Source organism: Lonchura striata, chromosome 15 (genome assembly GCF_050655825.1).
Source record: "Lonchura striata isolate lonStrDom1 chromosome 15, ASM5065582v1, whole genome shotgun sequence".
Taxonomy (NCBI): domain Eukaryota; kingdom Metazoa; phylum Chordata; class Aves; order Passeriformes; family Estrildidae; genus Lonchura; species Lonchura striata.
The window spans coordinates 12,401,213-12,415,841 of record NC_140717.1 but is presented as its reverse complement, the minus strand read 5'-3'; the positions used below and the strand labels follow the sequence as shown (position 1 = coordinate 12,415,841).

Below are 14,629 nucleotides of genomic sequence, written 5' to 3'. Positions count from 1 at the left end.
CCTTGTCACCGGGCACCACTGAAAAGCACCTGGCACCATCCTCTTGGCACACGATTTGAGATGTTTGTATGGATTAATGAGATTCTCTCCTGCAGTATCTCCTCATCACAAAGATGCACCATTTGTATGGATTAATGAGATTCTCTCCAGGCTGACTGTTGTTATAGGACATGTGGAACCACAACGCGAGCTGCTTGCTATTTGCAAGGTAAAGAAGAAGGTTTATTTTTGACTTTAATTTTTATACTTTTTTAAAGGTGACATTGGATTGGAGAGTGAATGGGCCACCTCTCCAAAGATATTGGATAAATTATTAGTATATTAAGTTTCTTCAGCTCTATGAAGGAATGTCAAACAATATGTTGTTTATAGAAATTGTGTGGGAAAGTTTTCTAACAGAATGTAAACTTAGAAGGCTTTAGAAAATCTTAAGAATTAGGGCAACAGCTGACCGGGCCCAGCTCCTGCAGTATCTCCTCATCAAAAAGATGCACTATTTGTATGGATTGGTGAGATTCTCTCCAGACTGACCGGGCCCAGCTCCTGCGGTATCTCCTCATCACAAAGATGCACTATTTGTATGGATTGGTGAGATTCTCTCCAGACTGACCAGGCTCAGCTCTTGCAGTATCTCCTCATCACAAAGATGCACCATACCCCTCATTATCCTTGTGGCCGCTGCTGGACCCTCTCCAGCACCTCCCTTTTTCATTTATCCCTGTCCAGAAGAGGACACACAACACAATAATCTTGACACACCCCAATTTTCCACCACCACCCACACCACCCAACCCCTGTCCCTCGGGACGGCGGGGCCGGGACTCGAACCCGCGACCCCAGCGCAGCAGGTGGAGCGGGGCGGAGCCGGCCGCGGCCGCACCGCGCGGTCTCCACGGCAACGGCGGCGCTTCCCGCGGGGCCCCGCGGCCGCCGGGGCGAAGGGGCCGGACCGGCACCGGGGCGGGACATTCCCGCCTCCCCGCAGCCCCTCGCTCCGGGGAAGCGCCGAGGGACGGCCCCCTGCCCGCCCCGCCCCACCCCCGGCCGTGCCCGCTCGCCGCCGCCGCGGGGGAAAGGCCGCTGCGCGCCCAACTTCACTTCACGCAACTTCCCCGGTGCGGCGGAGCCGCGGAGGGAGGGAGCGGCCGGTGGCTTGGCTGGGTGAGTGCTGCTGGTGAGAGGGGCGAGGCGGCGCTGGGACAAAGGCGGGCAGTGCTCGCTCACCCTCCGGGAGTCCCTGCCCCGCTTCCCCCGGGGCTGCCTCGCCTTCCGCGGCGGCTCCGCGGGAACCGGGAGGGGTCCGGCGGCGTGGGGCAGCGCACGGCCGCTCGCCCCGCCGCCGGACCTCCCCGCTGCTGCTTTCTCGCTGCGTCAGAGCCCGCGGCTCGTGCTAAAGGAAAAGCCCCCCTCCAAAAAAACCCCTTCTGCCCTTCCAAATCGGCCGCTGGAGGTGGGGAGGGGGGTTGTAGGTGTTTTTGGTTTTTTTTTTTTTTGTTTTTTTTTGGTGGGTGGTGTTGTTGCTCGTGTTTCTGTGGATTACCGAATTTTGTAATCCGCGAGGGTTGCAGTTATCTGTTCCTCGCTGGATTAAGGGTGATAATGTGCTTGGAGGTTTTAAATGGACAAATAAAGATGCTCCCCCTTTATCCCCTCCCCTCCCGGTTTACAGCCGGGCGACGGCTCCTTGGGCAGAGCAGGAGGGATTCAGGCATTCCCGAGAGTGGTATGTGACTCCTTAATGCCTTGGATTTCAGGAAATACATTTTCTGCTCGTTAAAATTACTTCGAAGTGCCGGTTTTAAAGTCATCATGCTGCTTTTTAATTGAAGATGCACATAGCTTTGTTTGTTGGCATCGCGTGTACGTAGAATCTCAGGATAGTTTGGGTTGGAAAGGATCTTAAAGCTCATCTCATTCCAACGCCCCTGCTAAGGGAATAAATTTTTGTTTTGGAAGCACTTGGGTGGACGGTGATTTGGGTTGTTCTGGTGATATGCAGCTCATTTGTTAATTTTTTTCCTGCTAACTGCAAATCCAAGGGGTTTATAAGTGCACGGAGAGACGCGGAGTGCCGCTTCAGGGTGGAAATAGCTGCTCCAAAAGATCCCGTGGAGGTCAGTTCCCTGAATTTGCACGGAGTCCTGCGCTCGGATTTGGGAGGGAGCAGCCCTGGGATTCTGGATGGGTGAAGCTAATCAGTGAAATCCCAGAATTTCCTGTGTGCTGGAAAGCTTTGCCTTCCTGCAGCATTGTTGCTGTTCTTGCCTTTCTCCCGTCTGGAGGTGGGAGATTAATCCCCTGCGTTCAGGTATTGACTTGATTTCTATTTCTGTGGTGTAATCCGGGTGATTCTGATTTGTGTGTGAGGAATGGGATTAGGGGAAATCTCACTTGGCAGATGGCGGAGCTCTTCTGTGCCATTAGGAGATATTGTAACCTTTGATTGTACCTGCAGGTCTGGTAATAGAGCTCAGGCTCTTTGGGCTTTGGTAATAGAATTCCATTCCAGATCAAATATTGCTCATGATAAATTACTGGGATCACATTAAAGGAGCTGCAGCAAACAGAAATTGATGTTTTGTCCAAACTGGTGCTTTACTCTAGGGTGGTAATTGCAGGCAATTTTCCCTGTCTGCTGAGGGGTAAACTCTGTTTCCAGGGTAACTGGGAAGTTGTTCAGCTGCTTCTGAGGTACTTTTTTTGCCAGAGCTGAAGGTTGTTGGCATTTTCTTTTCCTTGTCTCTCCTCCACAAACCAGAAAGATTTGCATCTTTCTAACGACCACATGAAAATGGGAGTTTTCTTTGTTTTCCTGTGACGTTTGCAGGGTGTGTAGGGAAGCAGACAGTTGTGTGGCAGAAATGCTAATAAAGCTGCCTGGCAGCTTAATTCAAGTAAAGACTTTCTCAAAAAAAAAAAAAAATCTTTAAAGAATTTATAAACTTTTCCCCTCTTTTGTTTTTTTGGCTAGGATTTTCTTCACAGTGTGTTCTGCCTTTTCCTGTAAGAATTATCAAGGATATTTATTAGTAAGTAAAGCTTTAAAGCCTTTGTGCTTCAGAGTAGTTAAGGAGGTTGGAACCATATTTAAATAGATGCTGTAGGCTGTAATTCCCTTTTGATAGGTGTAGAGTTTATTGAAAATGGGTGTGTAAACTTTTCCTCTGTTTCAGACACTGCCCTGAGCTAATTCTAAACTGTTTCCTTCCTAATGTATAGAAGACACAGAACCAAGTCACTCTGGAGTGTCACAGTATGGAAAGTCCCTAAAAGGAGGCAAAGTCTAGGACCGTTTCCAACTGGAATACTTTGGTTTATCATTTTTTGCTGTCTCATTTTATATGTGGCAGTAAAGGATGTGCACAGCCCCAGCCCCAGGGTTGTGCTCACGCTGCAGTTCTGGAGCTGCTGCTCTTATGGCAGGAGAAAGGGCACAGTACCCATCTGTGCTCCTCCTCACGCAGCTCTGGCCTGACGAGATAACCAGGGATTCAGAAAATTTCCATGGCTGATGATGAAGCAGTTTTTCCCTCTGCCATACTGAGGCTTTGTGTAACTGCAGGATTTTTTTTTTTTTTGTGTGTGGTTTTTTTTTTAATTTCCATTTTCAGCCATGTGCAGCACCATTACATTGGGTGTTAACTGAGCCCCTTAAATGTGCAGACTCCTCTGGCAGTGGCAGTAGGCTTCCCAAATGCCTGATTTCTACCAAAGGGGAAAAAACCCAGTTACAACTTGAAAATAGGCTTTACTGAAAGCAGGGATTTCAGACTTTGTTTCATAAGTTTACCAACCCTTCCTGCTCCATGTGCTCAAGGTGACATTCAGACTACATGTGAAAGAAGCAAGTCCTGACCAGCAGGTCCCAGGTGGATGGAGAGCTCAGGTATTCCTGCTCCTGGGATTCTTTGCACAGCTCTGTGATTTCACTTGGGTGTTGTCCTGGACTCTGCTCCATTCAGCACTCATGTTTCTCTGGCTATTAGATAATTTTGAAACCAGTCCTGTCACCTGCCCGTTCTTTGGCACGTGTTTGGTTACTGCTGAGTGAAAAAGGAGCTAAATCTCTGTGGTGAGGAATGCGTTGCTCTTCACTCCCTGGTCCTTGCCCTGGAGTTATTCCCTGTTTGGTTTTGCTTATGGAGCTTCCTCCCTTCTGGCAGATTTTCCAAGTAACGTGAATCAAATTGATAGGATTTCTCTGTCCTTGAGTTTGTAAACAGAGATAAGAAAACTTCCCACCGTCTTGAAAATTCTGGTGTAGCATTGCTTGTGAGGAGTGCTGTGCACATCAGGATTCAGGAGCACGTTGGAGATGATTTCCCTGAGTGTGTCATTTAGGGACACCTTACACTTGTGATTTCCTCTGCTGGCTGCTCATGTGTTTAAAAATGGTGCTGGTTTCTTGTTGGGCAGTTTCCTAGATCAAGGTATTTCTCCAAGCCACGGTGTGTTTTCTCAAATTGATACTCCACAGAAGTTAATAACTTGGCACTGTTCCCTATCCAGGGGAAGTGTCCTTTGGCAATGCATTGGTAATGCTGGGTAGTTAGTGAAAAATTTGACTGGTAAAAGGGTGTGTCTAAATGCAGACTGAAGTGTTCTGCATCCATTTATGTGTAATGTTGCTGTTCTTTCCTTATATTCAAGCTGTTTATTTTAATGGAATGTTTTCTTGCATGAGGTTTGAGGTCTTTCGCTTCCCGAGCTGTGTGAAATGTCCATGATGCTGTTGGTTATAGGGAGGTGTGCAGTGCTGCAGTCTTTCTGCCCATTGATTTTTATAAATGTATGTATTTCTTAGGGTAGGTGCAGCTTGTTCAGTTCTCAAGTAGCAGACAGCATTTGGGGAGGAAGGGAACATTCCAGTGAATCCTTTATGGAGCAGGAGATCCTGCTGTGGGCTGCTTGGAAAAGCGAGACTGAAATAAATGCTCAATTCTGCAAGCCCAGGCATGAGGCTTGTGGTGATGCTGTGAGCCCAGTCTGTATCACTGGTTTGTGTTTGGTGCACAGGGGTGACTGGAACCTGGGAATGTTGCAATGTTTTTAGGTGTGTTTTTAGTTTTATGTGTAAGAATTGCCCAAAGGCATTGTAGGGCAAAAGCCACAGATTTTTTTTTGCTTTTGCTTCAGAAATCTCTTTAAATGAAGAGTCACTGGTTGTGGTAGTAGGATTTGCAGTGTAAACCACTGTGTGGTTGTCTTGAGCTTGCAGCCAAAAAGACTGGAATAATAGCATCAGGAGAGCTGAGGAATTCTTTCCACAGCAACCAGTCTTGAATCCTAATCATGGCCCTCGGTGTGACCACAGGCTTGGTAGGTTTAACAGCTTAACTGGAAGTCTCCATGCTCGACAAACTTGAGATGCACCTGCCCTAGGCAGCTGGATGTGCAGAAATTTCCTAAAAATCTCCAGGAGTTGGCTGTTGGGTTGTCTGGATATGTGCTTCCAGTGAGATGTGACTGCTGATTCCAAGGAGATGCTTTTCTTGCTGGGTTAGAGGTGAAGTTGGTTCTCTGTTCTCTTGCCCTTCATTGACTCTCAGTGAGATTGAAGGACATCCATGAATTTCTGAACTCTCAGGCCATTTCTTTTTGTGTTCCAGGAATAATTTAAAAATTTACAAATAACAAAGCCAGAGCAAGTCAATTGCTCTTTGCCTTGAGAGAGTTTCTGGAGGTGAAGAGGATTTTGTGTCTTGAGTTCTGCTAACTGGCAGGAAAACCAAATTCTTATGAAAACCTGGATATTGAGTGTTGTCAAAACATACTAAATTTAGTGTGGAGACTGTTTTATCTGTTTGCAGTTATTGCTTAAGAAAATGCCTAAGGTTTTCCTTTTGTTCTTGTAATTGGTATGACCTAAATATCTGATCACAAAAGGATATTTAAGTCTACTCAGTGATGATTTTCCTCAGGCCTAGGCTTAAAGAATTCAGACTCTTAAAATTAAGCTGTTTATGGGCACATACCTTGTCTTTAGATTCTTTTCTCAAATCAAGGAGGTTTATTTTCTTGGTTCCCATTGTCTTTGGTTTGTTCTGGGAATATGTAATGCTGGAACTTCTGCAAACAAAGACACTTTCAAACAGCTTGGGGGATATTTTTCAGTGCATCTGTATAAATAGGAGATCATTAATACATATTTTTGCAGTTCCTGAATGCCTTACACTTACGTTGAGACAATGGGAGTTGAGTTTTCTTTTTATGCTCTTCATCTCTACGAAACACGCTTGAGAAGAGGAAATGAATGTTTTCTGAGGGTTGTGTGATTGTGGTGATGCAGGGCACAGAGAGGGTTATTATCCAAAACACTGCTTGTTTGTGGTTGAGTCATGTCCAGTGAGCACACACTTAAACATTGGGGGTGGGGGGATCTGGGCTCTTCTAAAGCCATTTACAGAGCTGTTCATTAAAAGTTCTTACCAGAATTAAGTGCCAAAACTTCCAGTTTTGTGCTAGAGTAAAGCCTCTGCTTGCCTCAAAGGAGGTAGCGTTGGTCTTGGAGCAGCGTGAGAACTGAAAGCTTCTTACTATTGTAGTAATTACGAGTCAGGATGGTCATTAGGCTGGTGTAACGAGCAGGAAGAGATGACAGCTCAGTTGCTGGAGGTTTGGTGTCTCCCCAGTTTTGTCTTGGAGGGAAGAAGCTGTGCGCTCCAGCAGCTCCTCCAAAGAGCGACGCCGCAGCATGGGCAGCTTTGGAGTCAGGCTTGTCTCACTGCACACAGTTTGATGGGCTTCAATACGGGGAGGGAGGAGAGCTGAGCCTTGTTTCCAGGTCAAAACACCCCTTTCATTTGTCTGGGGGCTGGGAATGGCCAGGAGCCGAGTGGGCTGTAACTCCAGCTCCGGGCTTGACCCAGTTCCTGCGCCGAGCTCCGGGAAGCTCCAGACTCCAGCTCTGCTGCAGGGGCAGCGCGGCCATGCCGAGGAGATGGATGGCAAAAAGAGAGGAAAAATAAGTTAGAAGTTAGCATTCTGTTTGAATCTAAACTACGTGTGTTTAGAGCATTGGGGAGGAGGTGAAGAAGTGAAGATGCTCAGCCTGTACTTTTAGGTTTTCTTTGATTTTGATTACCCTTCGTAGTTTCCACGGGTATGAAGCTTCTGGTCTTTTAGTGAAATGCATGAAAATAAGAAGATTTGTGTGTGCTTTTAGTGCTGCTACGTTGTTGCCATACACAGCAGCCTCTTCTGTTTATATTTTCATAGTGACTGTTTCTGTAATTCATAGTATTGGTTAAATATTGTGCTTTCAGTGCCTTTCAACAAGTGATGTTAATAAATGTCAAATTCTAAAACTGGTTATTCCTGCTGTTGTAAAATGAGGACCATGATTATTTTACAGTGTTGGTGAGACTTTGAAAGGCAGGAACAGGAGCGGAATTTTAAGTTGGTCTTTATTTTGCTCTTTTAACGAGCTCAGCCTTGAGCCTGTGCTAGGCTGTCTCAGTGCAGCCGTAGCTCCTCGCAGGGAGGGAGTTGTGCCAACTTTTAGGAGGGATGTTTATCTGCTGGGAGTATGTTCAACCATACAAGGCTTTCGATGGACAAAGCTGCCTCATCCATAAGGAGGCCAGCAAAGCTAGCATGTGTTTTAAACAGATTTGGAATTTCTGGCCACTGAAACTGTTTGATATTTCACGAGAACACTGGGAATTCTTCGTTGACCCAAACAAGCACAGCAGGCCTTTCTGCTGAAGCTGAGCAGCACGGCTGGCTCATTCCCTAACTGAGAGACCTTACAGAAATGTCACTGTTGTTATTGTTGTCAAACAGTGTCTTACTGTATTGGCACTATTGAATGTCAAATATTAGTGTAAATCTGTCATTAGAATGTTTTCAGCATCATGATGACTGCAGAGTTATCTAAATACCATCCTGTTCTTGCTGTAAACATGATGCAGTGTGGATTTTTTGCATTTTGAACAGCAGTAACAGATCTGGCCAAGAGAAGCTGTAGCTGCCCCATCCTTGGAAGTGTTCAAGGCCAGGCTGGACAGGGCTTGGAGCAACCTGGTGTCCCTGCCCATGACAGGGGGTGGAATGAGATGAGCTTTAAGGTCTCTTCTAACACTTCTTTTATAATAGATATATTCATTTATCCAAGTAGTACTAAGAATTTCTCAAACACAGATTTATGTATCATAATTCTTACAAGTCGTCATAATGTTCAGTTAATGTCTTCACAAAATGAATATTTAAAAAAGCATGGCAGCTCTGTGGCTGCTGTCTGCAAAGGAGAGATTCAATGAATCACTCTGATTACAGCGGAGTTTCCAGCACAACTTCAGGTCTTTGTTGTTTTCCTAAGTACAGTTTTAGTCACTATTCCTGTGTGGATGTGTGAGGCTGCTGGAGAGGTTTCCACATGTCTGACCTGCTCTCACTTGACAGGGCAGTGATGTTTCCCTGCCTCCTTCCCCAGCTGGCTGAATCACAGCGCCCATCAGAAACTCATCAATAGTTACAGGTCAGCATTTAAAGAAGGTCAGGGAGGCTGCTTTCTGCCTTGTGAGCATTATGCTAATTCAGTCGTTAAACATATTGGAATTGTGCTTCCTTTTGCTTCTGCAGTGCTTGCAGATTCCATGGGAGCCTTTTCCCTGTGCTTGGAGCACAGAGGGTTAGTTTTGGGCAGGGAGAGGTTTTCTTGTAGCCTGTGTTGTAGTCACACACAGGAAGAGCGTCTGTAGAGCTCAGTGTGAATCTGTTCTTCATGTGAAATATTTCCTTGTATAGTGTCACTGTCATGTTGGTGCTCACACATGAGGAGGATATCAAAGGGAGATGATGGAGAGGCTGGAGCCTTAAGATGAAATACATATTTTCCTTTCCCAAAGGCACTTCACTGAAGCACCTGTGTAACTTAGGCCCCAGTACTGACACCTCTGATGAACCATATTGAGCCTTTTCTCTCTTATTTGTTCTTAAATACTGGGAATGTGTTTTAGTATTGTTTCCACATCAGCATGTGTAGAATTTTCAGAGATTATTTGTGCTGCCTGTGATATATGTGTAAAGTAATGATCACACAGAGCATTGTCTTTGTTGATATTGGATTGTTGCACACAATACACAAAGCAATTCATCTGGAATCCAGGTTTGTTCTACTGTAGATTTATGGCTGGCTGAGATGGTGTTTTCACAGGCTTGGCTCTGTAGGGAGAAGGTTCATATATTTTTCAAATTGTCTCCAAAATTCTTGTTTCAGTTCCACTGAGTTTATTTTTAATTTAACAGTTTTCATGCCAGATTTGCACACTTCAAAAATGCTGAAAATGGTTACTTTAAGGTTAAAACTTTTTCCATCTTTGTTCATCTTGACTGTAGAAGTGGTTGTGCTCTCTTCCCTGTCACATCTGGTCTAATAACCCAGGGAAGCTGGGCTTGAACTGAGCTCCCAGAGCCCAGGGTTGAAGCTGCTCACAGAGAGAGTCAGCACCACAATTTGTCAGATCTAATGGCTCTGCTCCTGCTCACATCTGGACTGAAGGCTGGAGTGAAAAACTTGTTAAGGCATGAGTGTATATTTTAAAATATATAATTACCAGAAGGTTGTTTATAACTGTTTACCAATGTGCAAGACAGTGTTTGTAGTAGGTTGGACTGGCTTTTATTAGACTTCAGAGTCTGTGGCGTTTATCACTTTGCTGCAGAGCAAACAGGCCACACAGCTCTTGCAGCCTGTCTACCTGCTTTTTGTTAACGCTGATTTTTGAACACTTTGGCTCTTGAACCTGATGACTTCGGGGAGGAGAACTCATCAGGCTGATCAGGGCAGTTCCTGGGCAGAGTTTGTGTGCGGTAGTTCACATGGACCTTGTGTCCGTGGTTTGCTGGTTGATTCATATGTGATGAAACAAAATGAAAAAATTGCCTAATCTTCTTAACTAAGCAGGTGTCTCCTGTTGGCTCATCAAGTCTCAAAGCTGCAGATTGCTAGAAAATAACAAGAAATTAGATTTTGTGCCTACGTCACTTCTGAAGTATCCTGCACCAGCTGCTGTCCCTTGAAAGATGTTGGGACGTGCGGATCTTTAATTTCCTTTCCAACTTTGCCACTTCACATTCAGTTGTTTGGATTGGTGTGGCTCCTGTTCTGAACTGATTTGGATCAGGTGGGATTCCTTCTCCAGAAATTCTTGACTCAGTGCCAGTTATCTGTTTTTATGACAGCTTTATGCCACCCTTTGAACTTGCAGACCTGTACCAAAAATGCCAGCGAGGGAGTTGGCTCAGCAGATTTCTCAGTAGCTGCAGCATTTGCTGTGCCTCTTGAGGCTGGTGAATGTCTTGTGCCTTCCAGAGGCCTCCAGTGGTGTTAGCAGTGATCACATTGGGATCAGTGGGTCATGCTTCACTGTGGGGCTTTGTGGGGACAGGCATGAACAGAGGTGGGGAGCTGGGAGAACTCGGCATATCCTGGTTTTCTTTTGAGTCAGATTTCAGTCCAAGGATCCTCCTTTGTCATAACTTCAGAAGGGGGTTTCTAAATTCACTGTGAGATCGTTTTCAAGTTATTAAATCCCTTCCTTGGATATGCTCTGAGAAACAGGGATCAGGTGCCAGGGCTGCTGTAATTGTGGTGTGAGTGTGGCTGGGTGGGGGTGATTTGTGGGAAGCTTCATGCTCTGGCTGCTCATGGACAAGTGAGTGCTTAGATGCTGAGGTCTGGATGAACTGGTGAGGACAAACCTGTGATCTTTCACTCCTCTCACTCCTCCTAATTTTTGTGAGCTGCAGAATATGCCTGTGTCAGCTATTCATTATTACCCTGCCTTAAAATGTAGGTGATCTCTCCATTGGACCAGGAGTTTCAAGTGCTTTCATGTTACTCTTCTATCTTCATTTTGATATGTTAAAGTGCCTCTCTGCTCTTTGTGCTTAAAACTTCCCAGAAAGTTAAAAAGCCCCCAGGGTTCACTTGTGGTTACAAATGCCCTTCTGTGCCAAAAAAAAAAAAAAAAAGCTGTGAGTGTGGTTTGAGCAGCCCCTCAGGGGTTCCCTGTCCCTGTGCTGGGTGCTGGGGATGTTCCACACGAGTGCTTGTGCACATCCAGGCACTCCCAGGTTGCCAGTGCCACCACTTGGATTTCAGAGCTGGTTTTTCCCACTCCAGCTATTTCTTTCACTACCCTGAATAAATTTGTTAATGTTTTTAGTGCCTGAACTGTTGTCTTTCAATTAATAGGCATTTTTTCCCCCCTTCTGTGCTTTCTCAAGCATGTAGGGAGGTGGAGGAGATTGTTTAGTACACACTAAGCTTTTGGATAGTGTATGTGTTATCAATAATTCATTACAGGCCTTGATTTTGCTGAATAATGTTGTGTTTCTGAAGAACAAGGTAGCGTACAATGCATGTGCAGACTTGTAGCTGTCAGAGTTCTTGGCTTAAACACCCTTTTGTTCAGAAATGAGGAGAAATGCAGCATCACTGCTCTGGCTCCTTACAGTCACACACGACCCTTTGTGCTCAGTTCCATTCGTGGGGCTTTGGGGGAAGAGGAAGCTCCTTTGTGGATTGCTGGTAACAATGCCCTGCTCACAGGCAACCAAAGGGACACTCATACAAGCTGAAAATACCCAGCCAGTGGTTCTGAGGTGGGCATTTACATTAACATAGGGGAAAAAATCTATTTCCTGCATATGTGAAAAGCCAGATGTGCCCACTGAAGGAAAAGGAGGAGCCTTACCAAGGCAGCAGCAGTAGCTCCTCTGGCACAAGTCGGGCTTTGTTGGCAGAGCAGGTTTGTTCTGGGTGTGCAGCTCAGGGCAGTTTATTGCTGGCTGGCAGGAGGCAGCACCCTGCTGCAGCACCATATCCTACCTGATTTAATGCCAGGTGCAGTACACAAGAGATCAAAGGGCTGTTGGAACACTGGGAACAACCTGAAAGGCAAAAGGATTTCATGTCTCAGTATGTCAGTGTGTTTAGGGCAGAGGGTGACATACGGGATTTTGGCTGAGAGAATGATTTATGCCACCAAGTATTTGGCTTTTATAACAATATTTTATTTGACTCAGAATAGATACACCCATCTCTCCTTGGTCCAGTGCTTTTTTCAGTATCTGTGAGACTGGAGTGGAAATGGTAAATCTGAGGGTTATGTCCATTTGATCTGAATGAGATTTAATGGCTCCATCAGTATCCTGAAAGACACTGGAGTAAAATTAATCCAATTTAATACTGTTCATAATTTTCCTGTTGCAAGTTGGGTCATCTTTTCTGTGAAGCACTTGAATTGCTGCTGTAGAGCTGGGCATGGAGGTGCTGCCTGGGAGATGGAGCTGTTTGTTTATTAGTGCCAGCTCTGCCAATCTGTTGTCACAGTGCTTATCTCCTGCAGCAGTACCAGGGAGATCTCCTTATCTCCAGCTCGGTACTGCTGTGCTGCAGCTTTGCAGGCTTCATCTTCAGGGCAGAAGTTGCTACCACTCAGAGGAGCAGGCTCTGAAATTGTTCATTTTTTCAAGAACAGAATCATCTGTTCCTGGGAACCACCTGGTCCAGCCCCCTGTTTATCAGTGCTTGCTCCCATGCAGCTGCAGTTCATTTCTAGAGCCGTGCCTGGTACGAGTATTTTGGGCTTGAGTGTATTTGCTTGTTGACTGAACTCGACTACATGCTTATGCTCTGACTAATCAAATATCTGAAAGGTGGAATGATGGACTGAGTGGAGAAATTGCTGTGACACAGTGTTGGCTCTCTGTTTTGATAGAAAATGTGTCATTAGCAGCCAAATCGAAAGCTGAGAAGACATCTGAAAAGAAATCAGAGGAGACATCTGATGGCAGAGCTGTGAGAGCTGAAGCAGTACATAAATATTTGTACCAAGAATGTGCAATGACAGTTTTCCCCAGATCTTCCAGGGAGGCTGTGGAGTCTCCCTCAGTGGAGTTATTCCAGAACTGTGTGCTCTGAGATGACCCTGCTTGAGCAGGAGGATGGGAGCAGATGACCCTGTGTGGTCCCTTCCAGCCTGAGCCAGGCTGTGACCATGTGGTTTCTTTTAGTCCAGGTGAAAGCTTAGGAACAGTGTAATCTATTGCAGCATCTCTGCTCTGAGTGTTTTATCAGTAGCTGCCACGTGCTCTTTGTGAATGAGCCTTTGCTGGCGACTGTGCAGCTTCCAAATGTGTCTGTCAGGAAAAGTGCAGGTATAAAAATAATGCACTGTAAACCTGCCTTCTTGTTTTTGCAGAAGAAAAGGAATGTCAGTTCATAGCCCTCGGATACACGTTAGTCACCAGAGCTATGTATATACACATATATAATTTTTAATGTAATGATTTTGGTCTTCTAGCTCATCACTCTCTTTCCTTTGTCCTCCAGTTTTATGGGTTCAAGTTTTCTCCAGATGGTTAAACTGTTGAAGTGATCTTTCGGTGTGTTCAAGGTTGTGCTCCAAGGCCAGTAGCCTAAAGTTTTCTGAAAGTCTGGATGAAACCACTTTTTTTTCTCTCCATATGGCAATACCTTAATTAATTTTTAAGCCTCAGACGAATGTACAAAGGCTCAGTATTTATAAATTTGTCCTGATGACCCCATGTCAATCACAGACAGCTTGAGCTGGGTGTACTTTCCTGAAGGTGGTTTACTGTGCCAGGCCACAAATGCTGTTTTCCAGTGCTGGAAATCCATTAGAATTTGAGGAGGCAGATCAGAGGATTAGGGGCTTTGTCCTTTTGACACAAAAGCACCTGCTGTGCATGAAGGCAAGCAGGAAATGTCTTCTCACCTCATGCTATTTCTGTGTTACAGTGACCTTCAGAGGCTGAGTTTGTGTGAAAAGATCCTTCCCCTGATTCCTGCCTGGGGGTACAGGGCCGTGGGTCAGCTTTATTTCTGAAGCCTTCAAAGTGCTGTGGAGGCACTTGCCTATTTTTGTAACAAGTAGGTGGATTTTTTCAATAAACCAAAGCCCACGGATCTGCTTCACTCAATCCTTTGACTTGAATTCCTCAGCAGGTCAGCCAAGCCCTGTCTCCCACGGGAGTGCTGCACCTCCCACAATTCACATGAGCTTTGGTGTCCCCACGCTGGCTGCCAGGCTTAGCAAGGTGCTGTGCTGCAAGACTATTTTTACTGCACCTTTGCTCATCAAGGAGTTCCAGTGTCAGTGTCCAAGTAGCTCCCACCACTGTTTTGGGAGGAAAATGTGCTAATTATATAATTGCTGCTTTTAAAGAATTGCAGCAGCTGGTGGTTCTGAAGGAAGGGAATAAAACAAAATCCAGTGGTGATATCCATGTGCTGTCAGCTCTGAGATCAGATAGTTGTCCTTCCTCTTCCCTTGTTGCCAAGAGGATGAGAAATATGCACAGTTACAGTAAATATTTCCAGGTGTGGGTGGTCTTTAAGCTCCTTTTACTGCTGAAACATGGTACGGAGCGTGGTATCGTGGAGGGGAGTATCAAATGGAAGAACGCCAAAGTTGTTTTTCAATCCCATATTTCTGTCTGTGCTGCAGCTGGCTCATCCATCTCCTTACACTCCTTCAGCTGTGTCCATGGTGTGCCTGCCAAACGAGAGCATTCCCACCCAAAGCTGGAACCTTTGCAAAAACAGCCCTGCCTCACTTCTGCTTGATGTATGTCTGAAACTATAATGAGCCAAATT

General features: G+C 45.5%; 1 protein-coding gene across 3 annotated transcripts in view; it reads left to right on the top strand.

Moving 5' to 3' along the window:
* The first annotated feature begins 939 nt into the window (after positions 1–939).
* KIAA1671 (KIAA1671 ortholog) overlaps positions 940–14,629 on the top strand; it is a 64,868-nt gene continuing 51,178 nt past the window's right edge. For 2 of the 3 annotated variants that reach the window (XR_014958672.1, XM_021544706.4), the window contains exon 1: positions 940–1,161. The gene's annotated coding sequence lies outside the window, so the exon portion shown is untranslated. Of the gene's footprint in view, positions 1,162–2,039; positions 2,115–14,629 lie in introns of all 3 variants that reach the window. The other variant, XM_085593191.1, reaches the window with a different exon arrangement.